Genomic DNA, 25482 nt, shown 5'->3' on the forward strand with positions numbered 1-25482 from the left:
CTCCATGCAGGAAGCCCGATGTAGCACTTGATGAGCCAAAGGCAGATGCTCAACCACTGAGCCACCCAGGTGTCCTGAAAATAATCTTTTTTGAAGGTGGTAATTCCTTAAATAACGATGATTTTTTTTTTCTTGAATAGAAGGCAGATTAGTAGACTAATTTAGATGGACTCAAAGTTATCCTTGAGCATTTACTTCCCAGAGGAAGTTTTTTCTATAAGTGTGTTTATGAATGTATGTTAGACTGGTGTCTGATAAATTGAGATAAGAGAAATAGCTTTGGAATCTATTTATGTGATGTAATTCAATATATATAAATATATATTTTTAACGAGGTTCCACACCCAATGTGGGGCTTGAACTTACAACCCTAAGTTCAGGAGTTGCATGTTCTACCAACTGAGCCCAGCCAGGGACTCTGCAATGTAATTAAATATTAAGAAAGAATTGTCTGGGCAGCCCTGGGTGGCTCAACAGTTTAGCGCCGCCTTCAGCCCAGGGCCTGATCCTGGAGACCTGGGATCGAGTCCCATGTCAGGCTCCCTGCATGGAGCCTGCTTCTCCCTCTGCCTGTGTCTCTGCCTCTATCTCTCTGTGTGTGTGTCTCATAAATAAATTAAAAAAGTAATAATAAAAAGAAAGATTTGGTAGAGTAATTTAGTAACTATAAAGAGGTAAAAAGGCTGAAAAATGAAATTACATAAATTTTATCTGTGCTTATCAGCAAACATTCATGAACAGGTTGGCTGTGTTACACACAGATGTCCCAGTCCCAATAGGAGGAGCCTTACCAGCATGGACAAAGTACATGTTGTAACAGTGGCACTCCAGCACAAAATAGAGAAGGGTGCTCTTTTTCTCTTGAGCCTTTCCTTTTTTATATCTTGTACCATGTTCTCCCCTATACACACTGCATGCCATTCCCCCACCCCATTACCACCATCATGGTTAAAGGAGCCACACCCAGCTTTGCCATGGCTATGTTAGATTGGCTGTTGGATGGGACCAAAACTAAGTCGGCCTGTGTGGTTTACACCTGTCAGGCCATGAGCTACATCAGGAAAAAAGGTTTGGGGGATCCCTGCGTGGCGCAGCGGTTTGGCGCCTGCCTTTGGCCCAGGGCATGATCCTGGAGACCCCGGATCAAATCCCACGTCGGGCTCCTGGTGCATGGAGCCTGCTTCTCCCTCTGCCTATGTCTCTGCCTCTCTCTCTCTCTCTCTCTCTCTCTCTCTCTCTGTGACTATAATAAATAAATAAAAATTTTAAAAAAAGGAAAAAAGGTTTGGATAAAAAGGTTAAATCAGTATCTGATGTTATTATATAAGTGCCCATATGAGTAGTTGGCACTTCAGTTTTTTTGAAGATTTTATTTATTTATTCAAGAGAGAGACAGAGAAAAAAAAAAAAGACAGAGAGAGAGAGAGGCAGAGACACAGGCAGAGGAAGAAGCAGGCTCCATGTAGGGAGCCCAACACGGGACTTGATCCAGGTCTCCAGGATCAGGCCCTGGGCTGAAGGCGGTGCTAGCCCGCTGAGCCACCTGGGCTGCCCAGTAGTTGCCACTTTAACTACACAAGTAATATATGTATATATATTTTGTTACTAGTTTTTATTATTTTTATTTTATTTTATTTTATTTTCTTTCTTTTTTTTTTTTTTAATTAACTTTTATTGGTGTTCAATTTACCTGTTACTAGTTTTTAATTCTACAAGCAGTGCTTGTAATTGTAGGAGATGCAAACAATAAAAAATAAATAAACATTCCCCCAGTCCCATTATCCTTTTCAAGGATAATTATCTTAACATTTTAAAAAAAGATTTTATTTATTTATTTATTCATGAGAGAGAGAGAGAGAGGGAGAGAGGGAAGGGCAGAGACACAGAGGGAGAAGGAGGCTCCATGCAGGGAGCCCCATGGGACTTGATCCTGGGTCTCCAGGATCATGCCCTGGGCTGAAGGTGGCGCTAAACCCCTGAGCCACCTGGGCTGCCCCTTATCTTAACATTTTGTATATATTTCCAGACAAACTTGACCTTATTATATTTATTGATCTACAGCTTACTTTTTTCACTTAATATATCTTGGTGGCCTTTCCATGTTGAGTAACTTTTAGGAGATCTGTATATTGAGTAGATCAAAGAAATAATTTAACCATTTTCCTATTTTTCGTTTCTTAATTAATTAATTAATTAATACCACTTTCCTATTGATGGATTTTCCTAGTTACAGACTATGCCAGACAATTTTTGGAAGTCTAGCGAAAGGAGTTGGTGCTCTTAACTTTTTCTATTGATCTGTTGTAAGTATAACCACTTATTAACCCCACCTCCCTCTTTTTTTAAAGATTTTATTTATTCATGAGAGAGGCAGAGGGAGAAGCTGGCTCCCTGCAGACTGGAGGGACTCAGGGACTCCATCCCAGGACCCCCTGATGTCCACCTGAGCCAAAGGCAGATGATTAACCACTGAGCCACCCAGGTGCCCTTATTAACCCTTCTTGTGCCAGACACATTACTAAATTTTTTATATCGTATAAACTTTGCAACAGCCTGTGTCAGATGTTACACTCTTTTCTAGGTGAGGAAAAAAATTGAGGCTTACTTGCCCAAGGTCTCACAGCTCAAGAATAGACCAAGGGTTAAAATCAAAGCTGGTCTCATCACAAAATCTTATTCTTTTTCACATCTCATTTCTAGATCTAAGTATATTATTATCAAGTAAAATGTTTTTTCTGGCAGTGATATTAGAATTAGCTTGAATATAATTTTGAGATATGTATGTATGTAGGTATTTATTCATTATTATTTAGAGCGGTTGGGGGAAGAGGCAGAGAATCTTAAACCCCACATGGTGCTCCATTTCATGACCCTGAGATCATGACTTGAGTCGTAATCAGGAGTCAGATGCTTAACTGACTGAGGCACCTGAGTGGCTTTGGTTTTTATTATAAAACTTTTACTTATAAAAACTCACTCCTTTATTTGTAGTTCTGTAGTCCCTCCCCCTTGCTTTTCATACATAGCTCTATTCTGCTTAGATTTGAAATATGGCAATATGACATGGCCCCTGTGGCTCATATTGCCTCCGATTCTTCTAGTTTCTGTTAGACGGTATTTGATATAAATGTCTGTGTAGCCATATTCAGAATAGGTTGAGAGAACTTTCTAACAGTAATTCTTCTGCTTCTAGTGTCTGTTGTAAAACTTTACTTGCCCTCCCCCAGGCCAGTGGCCTTTAAGGTGGTGAGAGTGGGAAAAGGGCATCTCTATCCAAGCAGACCAAGATGCCAGTCCTCTTACCTAGCCACCTGGGTAAGAGGGAGATTTTTTTTTTCCAGGTTATGAATGGCATTGACACTTCCCACACTGCAATACCTCTTTGGTTTTGTAGAAGTAATTGTTTTGGAGAATGAGTGTACTTTCCTACCTTTAGGCCTTTTGCTCAGCTCTGTGAAAGTTCTACTCTAGAATGTAACTCTTCCTGTTTGTGTGTATGGGAATGAAGTATGGAGGGAGAAATCTGGAACACTTTGTTTAAGAGTAGTGAATTCTAACTCTGAGAGTCTTGGACCTCTGTGAGGATCTGTTAAAAACCACTCACTTGGATTGCCTTTGCACTTAGAGTCTGAAGTAAACCATCTTGACAAGTTATTTTAGGGTTTTCTGATAATTTAGGCTTTGTCTCCCATCTGAGGTTGAAAGCTGCCTGAAGATGGAGCCATGTTTCTGCTGCCTTTTTCCTTCTCCCAGCACCAAGCTCAGGCTATCAGCTAGTGGCATTGATTGGCTTATCACTCATCAGGTGATAAGTGAACACTTTTTTTTTTTTTTTTTAGAATGTTGCCCTTAGAAAGCTATGATCTCAGATGAAAAGGATTAGTTCTCCAGATGGAGGATAAACATTTTATAACCCAAGGATGTGTGAATAAGGGGAGATACCAGTAACCATACAACTGATGAAGTTTGGGTAGATTTTCCTGTGATTTTATTTACTTGTATTTATATTTGGGCTCACTTGCATCACTACAGATAACCAAAAATTGATATAAAGAATATACTTTAGGGGTGCTTGACTGGCTCAGTTGGTAGAGCACGTTAGAGCATGTGACTCTTGATCTTGAGGTTGTAAGTTTGAGTGAGCCCCCTGTTGGTTGTAGAGATTATTTTTTAAAAAAATCTTAAAAAAAGAAGATACTATAATTACATGATTTGTTGAGGAAAAAAGCATATAGTATATATATGACTCATGATTGGTGAGAATTCTCACTTTGGTATTAAGATTGACACACGGGGGACACCTGAGTGGCTCAGTGGTTGAGTGCCTCCCTTTGGCCCAGGGAATGATCCTAAGAGTCCTGGGATTGAGTCCCACATCGGGCTCCCTGCATGAAGCCTGCTTCTCTCTCTGCCTATGTCTCTGCCTCTCTCTGTGTGTGTCTCTTATGAATAAATAAATAAAATCTTAAAAAAAAGAAAAAAAGATTGACACGCAAATTCTCTCACTATACCTGCCCCACTCAGCTCAAATACCAGGAGAGGGAGTGAAGGGCTGGTTACCTGCCACTGCAGCCTGTGTAACCTTGTCAAGTGGTCACTCATGTCCTACTTCCTAAATATTTATCCGCATAGGGACAGCAAAGAGGGGAAAAATAAAAGGCCTGACACCTGCTACTTTGGTGGCTGAAAACTACTTTCTCTCAGGACTAGCAAGTTAGAATACAAACTTCAAAGATTATTGGCCCAGGTTGCCATGGCAGGTAAAGAAGATGCATGATTATCCATTTTATATTATTTATTCTTATTTTCCTAATTTTTAATGTTCTTATTCTTTAATGCTAATCTTACTGTGACTGTTTTCTGCTCTTGATTATGCTTCTGTAAATTAAAATATTTCCCACATGTAATAGAAGGAAAGAATGGATGTAAGTGAATCTAATATAATTTAGAATATGCTATGTGGTTTTTTTTTAAGTTTTATTTATTTAATCTCTATACTCAACGTGGAGTTTGAACTCACAACTCTAAGAGTCACGTGCTCCTCTGACTGAGCCAGCCAGTTGCCCTTAGAATATGCCAAATAGGTCTATCACTACTATTTTAATAATGGGGAGACATCTTTCAGATAAGGAGCAAGAGTGATTTAGGTCTTTCCAGAATGAATTGAGATCTTCTTTGTTTGGGCTATCAGTTAATGTCAATTTTTCCATTGAGATTTGGCTTCCCCTGATACTTTTAATGTAGTTTCCCAATCAGAGAGTTTCACACTCTGCTATCACTTAGAAGTGGTAAGAGCCTAATTTCAGTGACAGACTCATCCACAAAACTTTATTACAGAATTATGCATATACATGCAGACACCGTCCTTAGCATTAAGAACTGACAGCATCTTATGGGAAGCTTAACATGTAAATGAACTCTTATGTCATTTTGAAAACGGTGATATTTTTTAGGAAATGAGAAGCTCCAAGTTTAGGTATAAAAGAAAACACAGAATTGCAAAGTACTAGATTATATTTCTTGCCTAGAAAACTTCACTTAGTAAAGCCAAGGCATCAACAGTTGTCTCTGAACGTTTAAGAATCAGAACTGAACATTAGGGCAGCCCAGGTAGCTCAGTGCTTTAGTGCCACCTTCAGCCCAGGGTGTGATCCTGGAGACCCAGGATCGAGTTCCACGTCGGGTTTCCTGCATGGAGCCTGCTTCTCCCTCTGCCTGTGTCTCTGCCTCTCTCTCTGTTTCTCTCATGAATAAATACAATATTTTTTTTTAAAAAAAGAACATTAACTATTGTTTATTTTTCACATTCAGCTTCTCACTTTAAATGATGTTCTATTATCCAACTTTATGCTTAATAGGATAATATAAATTATTAGAGTAATTTCATTTTGTGTACTTTCTACTTTTGTTTTGGAAGGTAAATAATTCTTAGATATTAAGTCACATCTCTTAAAAATTATGACTCCTGTGTTTGCCTCAAATTTTCAACTTGTTAACCTCAAGTGTATTTAAGAATCTGCTTTATTTTACAACCATTGTAATTTAGAGTAGGACTGATCTCTTTTCTAAAATGGATTTATTTAAGAGAGAGAGAGAGAGAGAGAGAGAATAAGTGGGAGGGGCAGGGGGAGAGAAGAGAATCTGAAATAGACTCCATGCCCAGCATGGAGCCCAATTTGGGGCTAGATCTCACGACCCTGAGATCATGACCTGAGCTGAAACCAAGAGTTGGATGCTTAACTGACTATGCCATGCAGGCGCCTCTAAAATTAATTAATTAAATAATTAATTAAGGCAGACATTCAACCACTGAACCACCCAGGTGCCCCGAAAATTTAGTTTTTGAACAGGTAATAGATTCACATGGTTCAAAATTCCAAAAATGTGAGACAGTTGGTGTAATCAATTTCTATACATCTGTACACACACACCCCTTTTATTTTACACAGTGGTGGCCCACTATGCTATTCCACGCATTGTTTTCTCCTTTAACAGTATATAGGAGCTCATTCTTTATCAGTACCTAAAGAGCATCCTTCCCCCAGCTCCCCTTATTGTCACAGAGTGTTCTTTTATTGATGGACATTTAAATTCTTAAAATCTTGGCTTTTACTCATTCAATTGACCAAATATTTATTGAGCACCTGATATGTGCTAGGCACTGTCCTTTGTACTTAGGATAACAAAGTATAGAGCAGAGGGAATTAATGCCCCCAAGGAGCCAGTTCCAATTTTTAAAAAAAATAATTTATTTATTCATGAGAGACACAAAGAGAGGCAGAGACATACGCAGAGGGAGAAGCAGGCTCCCTGCAGGGAGCCTGATGCAAGACTTCATCCCAGGACCCCAGATCACATCCTGAGCCGAAGGTAGATGCTCAACCACTGAGCCACCCAGGCGTCCCAAGCCAGTTACAATCATTGGGAGACCTATAATAAATTATATGAAGTGTAATTTTTGTATATATCAATTTACCTGAGTGCCAGCATATTTGTAAAGTGAACTCTTAGAATTGGAATATTTGGTTTAAAGCATATGTGTTTTGTTTTGTTTTGATTGCAAAATTGCTCTTTTTAGAAGATGTAGTGGTTTCTATAGGTCCTACTAATAATGTTCAATGCCTGTTTTTTCATACCTTTCCAAGATGGTGTGTTATCAAAATAATTGATCTTTTCAATCTGATGAGTAAGAAAGGTATGTCAGTGTAATATTCATGTTTCTTTTGAGAAAAGCTTACTGTTTATGTGAGTGGAAATAAAATAAGGCCGTTTTTTAAAAAATATTTTATTTATTTATTCATGAGAGAGAGGCAAAGGCATAGGCAGAGAGAGAAGCAGGCTTCATGCAGGGAGCCTGACGTGGGACTCAATCCCGGGTCTCCAGGATCAGGCCCTGGGCAGAAGGTGGTGCTAAACCGCTGAGCCACCCGGGCTGCCGTCTTTTTTTTTTTTTTTAAGATTTTATTTATTCATCATGAGAGACACAGAGAGACAGAGACATAGACACAGGGAGAAGCAGGCTCCATGCAGGGAGCCCGATGCAGGACTTGATCCTGGGACTCCAGGATCACGCCCTGGGCCGAAGGCAGGCGCTAAAGCGCTGAGCCACCCAGGGATCCCCTAGGCCCTGTTCTATAACATATTATTTATTTATTACGTTATGACTGTGGAAAAGTGATAATTTTTTCTTATCCTTTTCATATGGCCAAATATAATGTTACATGTGATTATCAGGGTTGTGTCTGTACTAGAAATCATAGCAGTAATTTAAGTTCTCACTTTTCATTTAGGGAAGATGTTAGAGATTTCAAGTGTTTTAGTCCAAAGATTTGAATTTATAAGAACTGAAGTGTAAAATATTACGTACTATGTTTGGTTATTGTGAATAGTAGATGATCACCCATGCTTAGCATATGTGTACCTGACATTTTCTGCTCAGTGGCTGAAATAGTATTTGTTGAAGTTCACCTTTATCCCTTGTAAAATGAGAGGGTAATGGATAGGTAAGTCAGGAGTTGGAGTAATTAAGTAAGTAATTAAGTAATTAAGTAATTAATTTTAAGATTTTTTTTAAAGTAATCTCTACACCCAATATAAGGCTCAGACTCGCAGCTCTGAGATCAAGAGTCAAATGTTCCACCAAACAGAGCCAGCCAGGCACTTCAAGACTTGGATTAATTTAAAGCTGAGTGAGAAAATGCCTAGAATCACTATTTAGATAACTTATATTACAGTGCCAGAAATGGATTGCATTCAGGTATATTTTTGTTTGGATTCACAATTTCTGCATTCTCTTTATGTCCCCTCACAAAGACTAAGGAGATGCTCTGGAAATGGAATATTTCCCTGTCCTATCTGAAGTCCTCATATTTCTACTCACATAAAGAAAAGTAAAAAGTGGAGCCATTCCCTTTACTACTTGGCTTCTTACTAAAACTTAAAACTGATCATATCAGTCATTTCTTCCTCCTCCCATAGCCCCCAATTCTATTACCTTGTTTTTATTTTCTTTTGTGTCCTTCTCTTCCTTTGTCTCCTTTATTAACTACTCCTCACCCCTTCCTGTATATTTCATTATTCAAAAATTTTTTACCTGTTAGCCATCTGCTTTTCTCTGGTTACAACTTCTCCTTAAGAAGAAGACCCACTCACCTATTTCTGTGGGTCCCAGGGTGGCTCAGCTGGTTAAACATCTGCCTTTGGTTCAGGTCATGATCCCAGGGTCTGGGATGGAGCTTCATGTCAGGCTCTCTAAACAGTGGGGATCGTGCTTCTGCCTCTGCCTGCCGCTCACCCTGCTTGTGCTCACTCTTTGTGTAAAAGAAATAAATAAGGTCTTTAAAAAAAAGGAGATTGCCCCTATTTCTGAAATTTCAATGAGTATCATTTTGATACACATTCAGAATGTAATAGAATTATGTTGGAAGACTGGATGAGAGAGGAAGTAGAATAGGGATGGAAGAATGTGGTCTTCTAATAGTAGCATGGCAGAAATTTGGTAAATAATTCATAAAATTGATAACCAAGAAATAGTCATATAAGCATATTCTTTAGAAAAATTGAGATCAGTTCTAGAGGAAATGCCTAGAAAGTTCAAGGATACTTGCCCCTGGGAAGGGGGGCTAGGGACTAAGATAGTGGAGTTCTTTTTTCATCATAAGCCATTTCATTCTTTTTTACTTTTCAAACTTACGTCTGTGTGTTATTACATTAGTATTCACAAAACTATTGACTGGGAAATGCATCTTTATAGAAAGGGTTAAAATAGAAATAAATGAAATAGCAGAGACTTTGTCTTATTTATTTAGTCCCATGTCCATAGTGCCTGGGGTAGATCTGACACATGGGGGGTTTGATAAATAATGAATGAAGCCATTGTGAGATGAAATTTCTGAAATAGGAATGCGATTAGAACCTTCAGGATAGAAGGCAAGTGCTCTTTACTGAGCTGTAAACTCCAAAGAGTAAGGAATCTTTGCTTTTTGCAGTGTCTTGTACAAATGTCTGGTACAATAGGTACTCAAAAATGTTCAGGGCTCTTTTTAGAATGGACCGTTAAAGAATTACAGCCCTAAGTATAAGAAGAAAGTGTAATTCCCTTAGCGAGGTCTTGTATCTGTCTACTTGTAGTATACTTCTTGCTTCCCTTGGTTGGTCCCTTTTTGTTAGGCATAAAATCAGACTCACTTGATTGCACAGTCTTTATTTAGTAAACTTTTTTAGTAGGGTCTACTGCAAACAAAACTTGGCATTGGGCTCTACACAGGTAGTAAAGGTAAGTCTCTGATTCTAAGGAAAATGTAAGACAGCAGAAGAAATGGAATTTTTTTGTATTTCACTATTACATACAAGACATATTATGAGGTGTAAGCAGCTTGTGTGGGAAAAGGGAGGAAGGCATAATTAAGTCTCACTGAGGCTGAGAGGGAAGGACTGATTGAAGTGTAGGCCAGAGAAGGGAGGGAGATGATGAAGGCTTTTCCCCCCCTTTCTTTCTCCTTCTCCTTTTTTCTCTTTTCTTCTTGTAGTTTCTTTTAGCCTTCCTTGTTTCCCTCTTTGTTTAGTGCCTGTCATGAGCTGGGAAATGTACTTCATGCTAGAATATGAAAGATAAATTAAGGAGCTTATGGTCTGGTTGGAGAGACAGATATGTAACGAAAAAAATTACAATATGTTAAGTACAATGAGAGAGCTCTAGCAAAAAGTTAAGTAGTTAGGCAGTGTCTCACAGGCAAATCAGCAGCCTTGTGTGAACAGAAGTGTTAATTATAAGCCCATTTCTTGAATTGGTATGTGCCAGGCACTGTGCTGTGAGCATTTTCATACATATAATCTTAATAACCCTCAGAACAACTCTAAAGTAGATAAGTAGACCATTATTATTCCCACTTTATAGATAGAAGGCATGTGATTTGTTAAATGACTTAAGATCACATATTCCAGTAATTGACTGAACAGTGTCTAGGTTTGGCTTCAAGGTTCGTTCTATTTAAGAAACAACCAGAGGAATGCTTATATACTGCTAGTAGAATTGTAAAGTGATGGCAGCCACTTTAGAAAACACTTTGGCAGTTCCTTAAGAGTTGATTTGATCCAGCAGTTCTACTCAAAAAGAGAAATAAAAACATCCATGCAGCAGCTTACATATGAATGTCATAATAGCATTATTTATAGTATTGCTGAAATGGAAGCAACTCATATGTCCGTCACTTGACATATGGATAAGCAAAATGTGGTTATCTGTATACAGGAATATTATTTAGTAGTAAAAAGGAATGAATTGATACATTCTGTAACATGGATGAAGCTTGCAAACATTGTGCTTAGACGAAAGTCAGTTACAAAGACCATGTATTTTATGATTCCATTTATAAAAAATGTCCAGAATGGGCAGATACATAAATTAGATTAGTGCTTGTCAGGGGCTTTTAGAGGGAGAAACCTTGGGATTCTTTTTAGAGTGAGAAAATGTTCTAAAATTGATTGTGATGATGGTTGCACAGTGTTGTGAATATACTCAAAAAATTAATTTTATACTTTAAATGGATGAATTTTATGGTATATGAATTGTATCTTAATAAAACTATTTAAAACAATCCAAGACTGAAATTTAATTTTCTGCTCTACTTAGCTAGAAGTAACAATAAGATCTTACTGTAATAGTAAATTTACAGCCAGTCCTCACAGAGTAAGATTTTTCCTCACTTGTTATTTACCCAACATTAAGAAGTCTTCTTTTTTTTTAGTTTAAAGCTTTTATTTATTCTTTCTTTCTTTCTTTCTTGCTTTCTTGCTTTCTTGCTTTCTTTTGCTTTTATTTATTCTTGAGAGACACAGAGGGAGGCAGAGACAGGCAGAGGGAGAAGCAGGCTCCCTGTGGGGAGACCTATGCAGGACTTGATCCCAGGACCCTAGGATCATGCCCTGAGCCAAAGGTAGACGCTCATCTGCTGAGCCACCCAGGCATCCTTCTTAATATGTCTTTTATTTTTTTAAAGATTTATTTATTTATTTATTTATTTATTTATTTATTTATTTATTTATTTATTTATTTATGATAGAGAGAGAGAGAGGCAGAGACACAGGAGGAGGGAGAAGCAGGCTCCATGCCGGGGAGCCTGATGCGGGACTCGATCCCTGGACTCCAGGATTGCGCCCTGGGCCAATGGCAGGCGCTATACCCCTTAGCCACCCAGGGATCCCCTTAATAAGTCTTTTAAAGTATGTTATCTGATTGAGCAAGTAATCTGTCTTGTAAATTTTAAGTAAGATTTCTAAAAACAGTATGTTCTGTTTTGTTGTAAGTTCACTTGGAGAAGGCTTACAACATTGAAAATTGGTAAGTAGAGAAAGTTGGGTTTAACCAGTTGGATGATACTTAAGTATTTGGAGCAGAAATATAGACAATGTTAGTTGGTTGTGAGACTCAGAACTCTCTTAGCACATTTCTTTGCATCCGTGCCATGACTCTGGTATCCTGGTAGCAGTTGTGAAGGCTATTGTAAGTGATGTGATTAAAACCTAGAGACATTATATTCCAGAATTTAGCAACCTTTGGGCCAAGTATTGGGTAAGACTCAGTATGTTTTCATGTCCTGCTATAAAAATCAAGCACTTAGAAAAAAAATTCTGCTAGAGTGAAAAGGAAAAGAGCCCTGAAAGAACAGTCATTGGGAACAGAACCACAAAATTAAGACTTAAGTGGTGAGTGTCTTTTAGACAATAATTGTAGTGACAGTTACTTCAGAAGTACAAGCAGGGAGGGGTACGTGGCAAGCAAGTCTTGGCGTTGCGAGTTTGAGCCCCATGTTGAGTATAGAAATTTCTAAACAATAAATAAAAGTACAAGTAGGATTCTTGGGGCTGGGTTGTTGTTGTTGTTGTTGTAAGTGTTCAAAAGACTGATTTGGAAGGGTTGTTAATGGACCAGATTTCAGATCAATCAATTAAATATGTGAAATATCTAATATGTGCAGGGGCCTCTTCCATTGTCCAGAAGAATCTAAAAGCAATGTACAACTGTTTAAAGGTTGGTCTCAACTGCCTCCTCCAAGGTACTTTTCTCAGAAGCTATTATGGATTTGGACTGGAGCTTAATAACAAAAGGAACAGAGTCAAAATATTTGTTCCTACACTTAAGCTAACAGTTGCATCTTAGCAGAGCAAAGTGTCTTAACAGTTGCCACCAAGATATTTTTGTAGACAACGTCTCAAAGGGGAAAGAAGAAAATGGATAGTTCACATCAAGAACGCTGCTTATGGTCATGAGAATGCTCTTGGAGTTCTCTAGTTTTTTTTTTTTCTTCTTTTTTTTTTCTTGAGGCTGATTGTCCCATCTGGTCCAGTATTCTAGGAATACTGGAAGCTAGTCTTGGAGGTAGCCCCTTTTTTCATGGGCATCATGGAGAATCAGAAAATATAGATGAGCAAAAATAAGAAAATTTCCTCCCATCACTTACTGTATTTTAGTGTATATTCTTCTGCACTTTTCGTATGCATATCTATGTACATGTATATGTAACCATCATGAAATTATGCTATTTACATTCTTATATACCCTGCTTTTAAAGTTAACATTTCATTTCAGTAAATTTTCATCTCATCTAATTTCAACATATTCACATTTCTCCAGTTCTTTCCCAAATATTTTTTTAATTGGTTTGTTTAAAGTTATATATAAATTGGTATGCATATTGTATCTAATTATTTTCCTTAAGTCTTTTTTAATCTAACTACTTCCTGTCTTATATTTTTCCTTTTAAAATAATATTAACACTGACTTATTGAGAACCTGAGCCATTTGTTCTGCAAAACAACTTTGGGCAAGCTGATTGCTTTTTTGTGATATGATTTGTTCATCTGTCTTCTGTATTTTCTGTGAGTTGGAAATCATGTCCAGTAGTTTGGTGGACATTGTGAAGTATTTTTTGCTTTAATGTCAAACAGAGGTCATGTCTGAATCTCCTGTATCAACTCAGAGTTCATTGTCTGGTGGCCCACTTAATGATGCTGATTGACTCTTCAATTAACATGATGGGAGTTGACCTCTTTATTGTGTAGTTCTCTCTGCAATCACCAAGTAACCTGTCTAGTGTTACTTTAGCACGTAGAAGTTTCTGTCAGCCTATCACTTAATGATTTTAACCTAATTGATGACTCTTGCTTGAATTGAATCACCAGTTTTACGGGGTTTGCAAAATGATGTTTCCTAATTCTGAAAGACTTTCAACACATATTTTGCTGCTGTTCTTCTATATTGTAGAACTAGAAAGAACTAGGGCTGTTTGGTTACTCTTAAAAGGTGGGATAACTACATGATTTTTTGTTTTATTTACCAGTTTTTGAAGTCAGAAGCTGTTGTAGTAGATATCAGAAGAATTGATAGTGGGTTGCCTGGGTGGCTTAGCAGTTGAGTGCCTTCCTGCAGCTCCGGACGTTATCCCGAGATCCAGGATCGAGTTCCGCATTAGGCTCCCTGTGAAGAGCCTGCTTCTCCCTCTGCCTGTGTCTCTGCCCCTCTCTCTGTCTGTGTCTCTCATGAATAAATAAATCTTTAAAAAAAAATGCTAGAGAGTTTTACTTTTCTCTCTTTTGTTGAGTACAATTAGAGACTCAGAGGTTTTCATTGATACAATGTGTTTTGGGTCAGCTACAGACTTTTATTGTTTTTAATGCTTAAATTGGTAAAACTTTGGCCGATAGGAGCTACTGCTTTTGATCTTGTAGAATAGATCACAGAAAGCATGTGGTACTTATATGGATCCTGTTGCTCATCCCACTGTCCAGTTTTGTAGTTCAGAACTTCATTTTTATTTTATTTGTTTTTTTGTTCAATTTTTCAAAAAGATTTATTTGAGAGAAAGAGAGCGCGTGAGCAAGTAGGGAGAGGAACTGAAGGAGAGTAATAGACTCTCCAGCAGATTCCCTGCTGAGTGAGGAGCCAACACAGGCTTGAATCCCATGACCTTGAGTTAATGACCTGAGCTGAAACCAAGAGTCCATTGCTCAACAACTGAGCTACCTAGGACCCTCTTTTTTTGTTCCACTTTGAAAGTAGATTTTACTTATTTATTAAAAGAGAAATACTTTGTTTTTTATTTTAAACTGTTAGGGTTTGACTATAGGTTAGTTTCTTGTTGTCAAATGAATACATTAATTTGAGAGTGTAGTTTGCATTTATTTATTTATTTTGAGGGGGAGAGTGGCAGAGGGAGAAGAAGAAAGATTAGGCAAACTCCACACCCAGCATGTAACCTGATGTGGGCCTTGGTTTCACGACCCTGAGATCATTACCTGAGCGAAAGTCAAGAGTGGGACACTTAATTGACTGAGCCACGTAAGTGCCCAAAGAGTGTAGTTCTAAAAAAATATTTCTTTCAATATAAAATGTTACATCTGGAAAATACTTTATGAATAAAAATCTAAACAAATGCATATTTTACTAGTATTTTTATTGAAGCACAGTTGACGTACAATGTTGTTCGTTTCAGATGTATGACATAGTGATTTGACAGATCTGTATGCTAAGCTCACAAGTGTAGCTATCATCTGTCACCATAGAATGCTATTACAATACCACTAACTGTATTCTTTGTGCTGTATCTTTCACCCCCGTGACTTGAAACCTTCATTTAAAAACCCTCATTTCTTTGTTCCTGAGGCTGTTGAGTCTAGGCAGTGCTTAAGAGGGACCCACTTCATATTTCTAGATTAAATAATGCAAACCCCCATCTCAGATGTGTGTATTGAGGACTAATCCTCACATTACTCAAAATGCCACACTTCTATTACAACTGAAAGAGCTAACCACCTTTAAAGATATACACCCTTTGCCCAAGTCCCTGTAGTTTGGTTTCTTGGTTTAATGCCTCTTGTTTTTTTATATGTAGATTTCAAGGAGTATGTCTCAACAATGTTTTTCTGCTGACGTTTATATAAAAGGATTGTATATTTGTATTTCACAAACTCAGTACAACCTTTTTTTTTTTTTTTTTTTTTTAAGTAATGTGCAGAAGAGTCTCAGTTACATTATAACTATCCTTGTTAGAACTTGTCATTTGGAAAATCACACTGCATGTCTACAAAGGGGAAAGTGAATTCTGGATGGGCCTGGGACTAAGAAGCCATTTTACTGCGTTCAGAGAACAGTGATCTTTGGCAGTGTCTTAGGTATATTACATTCTTGCATGAAAATTTGTTACATGTATTTACTGTTTAACTTCCTTTTAGGAAAGGAGAAGTGTCAGGAGATAAGATCAGAAAGATATAAGATAGGTCACGTGAGACCTTGTAAGATCGAGGTGTAAGGACTTTGGATTTTATTTTATGTGTGAGGAGGTTCTAGGTTCTCTTTTCTTTACTTTTTTTTTTTTTTAAGCTTTTATTTATTCATGAGAGAGACACACACAGAGGCAGAGAGAGAAGCAGGCTCCATACAGGGAGCCCAATATGGGACTCTATCCCAGGACTCAGGATCACGCCCTGGGCCAAAGGCAGAACAACTGCTGAGCCACCCAGGTGTCCCATGGAACCAAGGTTTTCAGAGAAGTAGAGTGATGTGATCTATCTGAACATGTAAAGGGTCATTCATGCTACTCTGGAGAAGAGACTGGGTGAGGGGAGGTAAGGAAAGTTCACAGGGAAAAGAGTTGAACTACAGAGACCGGTTAACCTATTGCATTAGTCCAGGCCTTTTTACTTAGGTAGTAGCAGTGATGAATTTATGAAGTAATTATATTTCAGGCATATTTTGAAATTGGAGCCAACAGGATTTGCTAATTGATCAAACGTGGGATATAAATGAAAGAGAGGAGTTGAGGATGATGCCAAGGACTTTGGCCAGAGCAGGTGTTGAATAGCTTTATCATTTACTGAAATTGGAAGAGTTTTGGAGGGGAAGATCAAGAGCTCAGTTTTGGACGTGTATATGTGAGATGCTAGTTAGACATCTCAGTGATATTGAGTAGGTAGAAGGATATAGAAATCTGGTTTTCCTTCCCATGGGAGGTGAGGGAGTCAAGGTGTGGAGATAGAGCCATGGAACTAGTTGGGATCACTAAAGGAGTAAATATAGATAGGAAAGAAGTCAGAGGATTGACCTTTGGAACATTCCAACTTTGAGAAATTGAGGAGATGAAGAGAATCAAGCAGATGGGACTAAGAAGTTGAAGTCAGTAATGTGGGACATTTTCCTGAGGCCAAGTGAAGAAGAGGGTTTTCAGAAGGAGAGTGGAATCAAATGGGTCAGTTGCTGTGAATAGATCAAGAAAGATGAGGGTTCAGAATTGACTATTGGACTTTTTTTTTTTTTAAATCACACCCAATGTGATGCTGCTCAGGGCAGGCCTTGAACTCACAACCCCTGAGATCAAGACCAGACCTGAGGGATGCCTTAGTGGCTCAGCAGTTGAGCGTCTGCTTTGGCTCAGGGTGTGATCCTGGAGTCCCAGGATCGAGTCCCACATCAGGCTTCTTCCTGCATGGAGCCTTCCTCTCCCTTTGCCAGTGTCTCTGCCTCTCTCTCTGTGTCTCTCATGAATAAATGAATAAAATCCTTAAAAAAAAAAAAAAAAAAAAGACCTGACCCGAGATCCAGAGTCAGCCACTTAACCAACTGAGCCACCCAGGTGCCCCTTGACTATTGGATTTTGCAGTGTAGCGGTCTCTGGGAACATGGAAAACATTGTCTCTGTTTTACCTCACTACCTTGCTTCTGTGGATTAAAACACTAGCTGATATTCTTGGCAGTTGCAATGAAACTTTTCCATTTCGCTGTGTCCCTGTTTCACCCTTGACCTCTTTGTCTTACCTAGTTTTATTTTTTGAAAGATTTCATTTCCTCATGAGAGACCGAGAGAGAGAGAGGCAGAGACGTAGGCAGAGAGAGAAGCAGGCTTCATGCAGGGAGCCCGCTGTGGGACTTGATCCTGGGACTCGGGGATCACACTCTGAGCCAAAGACAGATGCTCAACCACTGAGCCACCCAGGTGTCCCTGTGTTACCTAGTTTTAAACTTTGGGCTTCACACCCTGACTTTAATCTTCACTGCTCCCGCCCCCCAAAGATTTACTTATTTTAGAGGGAGTGCGAACGAGGAGTGTGCACATGAGTGAACAGAGAGAGAGGGGCAAAGGGAGAGAAACTTAAGCAGACTAGCTAAGCAGGGAGCCTGGTGAGGGGCTTGATCCCACAACCCTGAGATCCTGACCTGAGCCACCCAGGTGCCCCTAATCTTCATTTCTATTATCTTCCCTCAGTTTCACACATTTTTCCGGCTCTTCTCACGATGTTACTTGTCTCTTTTCCTTTACAAGGCTTTTATTTATTTATTTTCTTTTTAAGGCTTTTGATTTGATTTGTTCCTCTGGGCCCAGCATCTTTTGCTAGCTAAAGTAGGGTTTGTACTTATTTTTGGTGTGTGTCTTGGACTCCTTGGGTAATTAGATGAAGTTTATTAGGCCCCTTTCCAGGAGAGTTTTTAATTGCATAAAGTGAAATATATGAGATTACAAAGGAAATCAATTATGTGGGAATGTAGTTACCAAAACATCAAAAACTAATTTGTAATAAAAGTACATTTGCATCTCTTAATGCATTAAATAACATACTTAACAGTGTTCTTGATAGCTATCATAAATTTAAAATAGTGATATGTGTGGGAAAAAAACAAAACCTCCAAAGTAGTGATAAATGTGACGTTTCAGTATACCCTTAACTACTAATATATGAAACTAAATGTGGTTTTTATTAGTGTCACAGTCACAAATACTGTTGATACTAATGTAGTTTGTTGCTGTATTTGTAAGAGAATGAATTTTTACATTTAATTTTCAAGTTAATGATAATAAAAATTTTATTCCCATGTAAATCTTGGTGAGTAGACCATTGAATGGGCCACCAGAGGAAAGAACAAGCCTTGTCTGCATGGAAGGAAGCATACTGTTACTTGGGCCTCCTACACCTTCTATCCTTATGGGTGCCAGGGTAGGTTCTTGAACAGGAATAATAATTTTCTAAAATGGGGATTCCTGGGTGGCGCAGCGGTTTAGCGCCTGCCTTTGGCCAGGGGCGTGATCCTGGAGACCCGGGATCGAATCCCACGTTGGGCTCCCGGTGCATGGAGCCTGCTTCTCCCTCCGTCTGTGTCTCTGCCTCTCTCTCTCTCTGTGACTATCATAAATAAATAAATAAAATTAAAAAAAAATTTTCTAAAATGTATTTGAAAAAAATCAGAACACTCATGGTAAACGTCACCATCTAATGTACTATATTTGGCTTATTCTCTACCAGATTCTTTCAAGTTTCAAAAATTGGCTCCCTTGTTTCTTCTTTTGCTGCTGTGTACTTCTTTTTCTTATTATTTTTTTAAATTTTATTAATATATTCATTATAGACACACAGAGGGAGAAGCAGGCTCCCAGCGAGGAGCCCGATGTGGGAGTCCATCCCTACCTCAGGATAACTCCCTGAGCCAAAGGCAGATGCTCAACCGCTGAGCCACCCAGGCGACCCTGTACTTCTTTTTCTGATTAGCTTATCCAAAGCTACCGTAGATCTGTATTTTATTCTTTCAGAATTCAGTTTGAGTAGTCTGTCTACATCCTTTGTCTAGAGACAGCTGGAGAGGGAAGCTGGCGGTTTTGTGTATTCTTTCACCTCTTGGATGTTTCTGCATGGTTTTCCAGCAGAGGGCCCTTTCCTTAATGGCAAAGGAGTGAGTTCTGATATTCAGGACCAAAGGTCAAAGAGAAACCCTGCCCATTTTAAAATTGGGTTGTATGTTTTCTTACTGTTGAGTTTTGAGCTCTTAGAATACTTTTGGATACCAGTCCTTTATCAGATACACATTTTGCAGATATTTTCTACCAGTTTGTGGCTTAAAAAAAAAAATTCTTTAAATGTCTTTCACAGAACAGAAGTTTTTATTTTATTTATTTATTTTTTAAAAGAAATCTTATTTTATATTTCACTATTCTTTTCTTTTTTTTTTTATTATTTATTTATGATAGTCACAGAGAGAGAGAGAGAGAGAGGCAGAGACATAGGCAGAGGGAGAAGCAGGCTCCATGCACCAGGAGCCCGATGTGGGATTCGATCCCGGGTCTCCAGGATCGCGCCCTGGGCCAAAGGCAGGCGCCGAACCGCTGCGCCACCCAGGGATCCCAGAACAGAAGTTTTTAATTTAACAAAGTCCATCTGATCAATTATTTTCTTTCATGGATTATGCTTTTGGTGTTGTACCTAAAAGTTCAGTCAAACCCAAGGTCTCTTAGATTTTCTCCTTTGTAATCTTCTGTAAGTTTTATAGTTTTGTGTTTTACATTTTAGGTCTGTGTTCCATTTTGAGTAATTTTTATGAAAGGTGTAAAGTCAGTGCCTAGGTGTTTTTTTGTTTTTATTTGTAGATGTCTTTCTATTTATTTTAAAAGATTTATTTATTTGAGAGAGAGAGAGAGAGAGAGACAGAAAAAGAGAAGCAAAAGCCAAGGGAAGGGGCAGAGGGAGAGGGAGGAGCAGATTCACTGCTGCACAGGGCTTGATTCCAGGACCCTGAGGTCAAATGACCTGAGCCAAAGGCAGATGCTTAACTAACTGACTGAACCACCCAGACATCCTTGTTCATTTATTTTTAATCCTTTCTTTCAGAAGAGACTTTTAATTTGCTAAATAATGTGTCTCAGTCTTCATCTTTCCAGCTCTCACGGGGTCCCAAGTTCTTGGTGATGGTCCCAAGTGGTGGTATCCCCTAGTCATTAGAGGTATTATGTGAATTGTTTCCAGCACAGTTTCATCTTTCTTAAACTGTTCAGTAGAAATGCACATGACATGGTATATAAATACGGGGGTTTTGGGATACCTGGGTAGCTCAGTGGTTGAACGTCTGCCTTCAGCTCAGAGCATGGTCCTGGGATCGAGTTCCACATCGGGCTCCCTCTGAGGAGCCTGCTTCTCTCTCTGCCTATGTCTCTGCCTCTCTTTCTGTGTCTCTCATGAATAAATAAAATCTTCAAAAAAAAAAAAAAAAAGCTCTTGTAAAAAATAAATACAGGGATTTTGTGTAAGAAATAACATGTTTTGGTACCTCTTTGAAGGTATCTAATGTACACCTATAACCATAATTTCTTACGGATTTTTTCACCAGTCTGATTCTAGGGTTGCATGACGCTCAATTAATAGGAACTGAAAGTTTAAGTTTTACTAATGCCTCTTGAAAATACATCTACCATATTTTTGGTGCTATAGTTGATGTCATGATTTGATTTGTCATTCTATCTCAGGAGATTTTAATATTTGGGACATTATTGTATATTCTTTCTTCCAAAACATGGTTTTGGAATATGTTAAATGAACTGGTAACAGTACTAGAGGGGAACTGTATGGTTTATATTATTCTATCATAGCTGTACTTTTTTGGCAACTGTACCTTTCCCACTTCATCCTCCCCAGAATTGTCCTCCAATCAGAAACTTGTTAAGCATATTCTTAAGTGTATTTCTTTTTTTTTTTTTTTTTTTAAGATTTATTTATTCATGATAGAGAGAGAGGCAGAGACACAGAGGGAGAAGCAGGCTCCAAGCACGGGGCCCGAAGTGGGACTTTATCCCGACCCCAGGATCACACCCTGAGCCAAAGGCAGATCGATGCTCAACCGCTGAGCCACCCAGGCATCCCTCTTTAAGTGTATTTCTGAGAAATGGGTATTGATAATATCACATGGTATTTTTTATTTTTAAATTTTATTTTTATCTTTCGTTTATTTTTTAAAGTAAGCTCTATACACAATGTGGGGATTGAACTCATGACCCTGAGACCCTGAGATCAAGAACTGCATGGTCTACTGAATGAATCAGCCAGGCACCCCAAATCAAACTTTTTTAGATTGTTTTTTGTCTTAATGTTTACTTGCTTGCTTGCCTTTTTTTTTTTTTTTTTTTTTTTTTTAGATTTTGTTTATTAATGAGAGACAGAGAGAGAGAGAGACAGAGAGAGAGGCAGAGACAGAGGCAGAGAGAGAAGCAGGCTCCATGCAGGGAGCCTGACGTGGGACTCGATCCTGGGTCTCCAGGATCAGACCCTGGGCTGAAGGCAGTGCGAAACTTCTGAGCCACGGGGGCCGCCTGTCTTAATGCTTTCTTGATAAATTTTCTTTTTATTGACTTCATGTAAGGAATCAGGTTTTTCGTAGGTAAATATGAGTAGGTTATGATGACATGCTATATTACATATAATACATTACTATTCATACATGTAGTATTACATATACTATGTTACACTATACTGTATAAACTGTGTATGCTACACTTATATTTAGTATTTTTCTTTAAAGATTTTATTTATTTACTTGAGAGAGAGAGACAGATAGAAGAGCAGGGAGGAGGGGTAGGTAGTAGAGGGAGAAGCAAGCTCCCTGCTGAGCAGAGATCCCAGGACTCTGGGATCACAACCTGACCCAAAGGCAGATGCTTTACCAACTGAGCCACCGAGGTGGCCCTAGTATTTTTATTCCAGTGTTTGAGTGAGATTAATTTGGTTTTTTAGTTTAATCTTTTTTTATATTTTATAATCAATGTCATATAAAATGAGTCGAGAGACAACTTGTACTACCATAGGTTAGGAATAGTCACTGTCACTGGGTTTATTGAATCTGTACATTGGAAGAAATTAACTGTAAATCTGTCTAGTAAGGAGTTTTTAATCCTCTGTAGTTTTTATTTTATTTATTTATTTCAAAGGTTTTATTTATTTATTCATGAGAGACACAGAGAGAGGCAGAGAGAGAGAGAGGCAGAGACACAGGCAGAGGGAGAAGCAAGCTCCATGCAGGGAGCCTGACCTGGGGCTCAAACCCAGGTCTCCAGGATCAAGCCCTGGACTGAAGACGGCGCTAAACCACTGAGCCACCTGGGCTGCCCGTCCTCTGTAGTTTTTAAATAATGTTCTTTGCTATTGCCAATTTAATTATTTTCTTTCTTCTTTCAAGAATTATTAGCATAGAGTGTTATATTAGTTTCAGGTATACAGTATGATTCACAATTCTGTACAGTTTCTTAGTGCTCATCATGATAAATGCATTCTTAATCCCCTTTATTTCACCCCTAACCCCCCCCCCCCCACTCCCCTTCTGGAAACCACCAGTTCTCTGTATTTAAGAGTCCAGGTGGGGCACCTGGTGGCTCACTTGGTTAAGTGTCTGCCTTCAGCCCTGGTCATGATCCCGGGTCCTGGGATTGAGCCTTGCATCAGGCTCTCTGCTCAGCCGGGAGACTGCTTCTCTTTCTCCCTCTGACCCTCCGCCTGCTCATCTTCTGTCTCTCAAATTGATAAATAAAATGGATGAATAAAAAAAAATTTAAAAAAATCTTTAAAAAAGTAGCCTGCATTCTTTTGGTCTCATTTTGTTTTGTTTCTTAAATTCTACATATGAGTGAAATCCTATGACATTTGACTTCCTGTGACTGGTTTCAATTCATATTGTATGTTCAGAGTCCATGCATGTTGTTGCAAATGACATAAAGGCACACCCAAGTGCATGCCACATCTTTATTCATTCATCTGTCAGTGGATACTTTGTTGCTTCTGTATCTTGGCTGTTATAAATAACACTACAGTAAACATAGGAATACATATGTGTTTTTGAATTAGTGTTTTCTTTGGGTAAATACCAGTAGTAGAATCACTAGGTTATAGGGTAATTCTATTTTTAATTTTTAAAAATTTTAATTATTTGACAGAGCAAGAGAGGACAAGCAGAGGGAGAGACAGAGGAGGGTTAGGGAGAAGTAGGCTCCCCACTGGATAGGGAGACTAATGTAGGGCTTGATCCCAGGACTCCAGGATCATGGCCTGAACTGAAGGCAGTCCGAGCCACCCAGGTACCCCTATTTTTTTTTTTTAATTTTTATTTATTTATGATAAGAGGGAGAAGCAGGCTCCATGCACCGGGAGCCCGACGTGGGATTCGATCCCGGGTCTCCAGGATCGCGCCCTGGGCCAAAGGCAGGTGCCAAACCGCTGCGCCACCCAGGGATTCCCCAGTGCCCCTATTTTTAATTTTAAGTTTTGCTTTCCATACTGGCTGTTCCAACTTGCATTCCTACCAACAGTGTATGAGAGTTCCTTTTTTCCCCTACATCTTCACCAACACTTGTTATTTTTTGAGTTTTTGATCATAGCCATTCTGACATTATTTTCTATCAATATATAAGAAAAATATGATAAAATCTACTTTTAAAGAAGTCTAAAAAAGTTATTTCAGTAAGTTTGAAATAAAAATGTTTAGTATTGAGTGTGTCAAAGTTTAGTTGGCAGCATTCTCAGTTGCATATGAAATAATTGGACATCTGAATTGCTGGCATTGTAAGTTTTTCAGAATATGGGTGGTGGCAGTGGGATGTCTTCGGTTCATAAATTTTTTTTTAAGGATTTTATTTACTTATTCATGAGAAACAGACACACAGAGAGAGAGAGAGGCAGAGACATAGGCAGAGGGAGAAGCAGGCTCCATTCAGGTAGCCTGACCTGGGACGCAATCCTGGGTCTCCAGGATCAGGCCCTGGGTTGAAGGTGGCACTAAACAGCTGAGCCACCCGGTCTGCCCATGTCTTAGGTTCAATTAAACATTTATGTATTCAGACTGGTAAAACTATCATTATAGGTCTCACTTGGCACCACTTGATTCAGGAGTATTTAGGACAGAAACTATAACTTGTCCATAAGGTAGAGTCTTGGGGCACCTCGTTGGCTCAGTTGGTAGAACATGTGACTCTTGGTCTCAGAGTTGTGAGTTCAAGCCCCACATTGGGTACAGAGATTACTTAAAAATAAAATCTTAACAAAAGATAATTGGGGTCCTTGAAGTCTGTGTAGCAGTTCATACTTTCTGAAGTGCTCTTCTGACAGCTCAAGGTCAAAGAGATGTTATCCACATTGGGTGCTGCAGAGTACTCCATAGACATAGTTTCCAGGATCCTCTGCAAGGGACATGCCTAGTTGTATGTCACCAGATTCGGAGAAACTTGCAAAGTAACATATAGGTGGCATGTTATTTTAATCGGGTAACAGGGATTATCCCTAGGTCAAACTCTTATATGTAAGAGGAGAAAGGGTTTTGCTCACCTTTGGTAGCTAGTCTTACCTGCTGACCTTCGAAATAGTTTTTATTTTAGTTATTTTTTAAAAGGTTTTTCTTACTCCAAGATGATTCCTTTTTTATTCTGCATTTTCTTTTAAAACTGACTTCATTTTTTTTTTACATTTACATATGTCTTTGAGCCATCTTCTGTATGGTGTGAGGTAAGAACCAAACTTTCTCAAAATGACTAATGAGTTGTTTGAATCCTTTATTGAATAATCATTTGTTTTCCTGTTAGTTAGAAATGTTGCTATTATGAGCAGTTATTATTAGGAAATAGTTCTTCAAATTAGCAAATAGGTATATTAAAATATATACTTTTCAAGTAATTATTTATAATCTGATTATATACTAAATGTTTTTTTTTTTTTTTTTTTTTACTAAATGTTTTTTTAAGATTTTATTTTTAAGTCATCTCTATACCCAACATGGGGCTCAGATTTACAACCTCAGGATGAAGACTAGCATGCTCCACCAACTGAGCCAGCCAGGCTCTCCATGATTGTGTATTAGACCCTGTTATCTATATGCTAAGAATTTATAGGGTCAGCTTTTTTTTTTTTTTCAAAGAAAGTATGTGTAGTCTGAAGAAGGGGATATATTTTTTCCTGAATAGGTTTGCCTTACTGAAAGCTGTTATGCTTATTCAGGTGGCCTTTGAAAGCTAACCTGCTCAGTGTAGTAGAAAGTGGTGAATAAGGGGTTGGAACAAGCTTTTAGTTTCAGACCCGCTGCTTCACTGACTCCTACTTTGTGCAAGTTAGCCTCACTGTTTTGCTTAGACTGCATGAATAGTAATCCCTATCCAGCCTACTTCTGAGTGTTGTTGAGGATTAGATGGGATAATAGAT

At 38.5% G+C, this 25482-nt stretch overlaps 1 protein-coding gene across 9 annotated transcripts in view; it reads left to right on the forward strand.

Annotated features, from left to right (window-relative positions):
- The window catches only part of RNF38 (ring finger protein 38), a 138929-nt gene that overhangs the window by 43223 nt on the left and 70224 nt on the right, over positions 1-25482 (forward strand). The window lies entirely within an intron of this gene.

This window comes from Vulpes vulpes, chromosome 12 (assembly GCF_048418805.1).
Source record: "Vulpes vulpes isolate BD-2025 chromosome 12, VulVul3, whole genome shotgun sequence".
Classification (NCBI taxonomy): Eukaryota; Metazoa; Chordata; class Mammalia; order Carnivora; family Canidae; genus Vulpes; species Vulpes vulpes.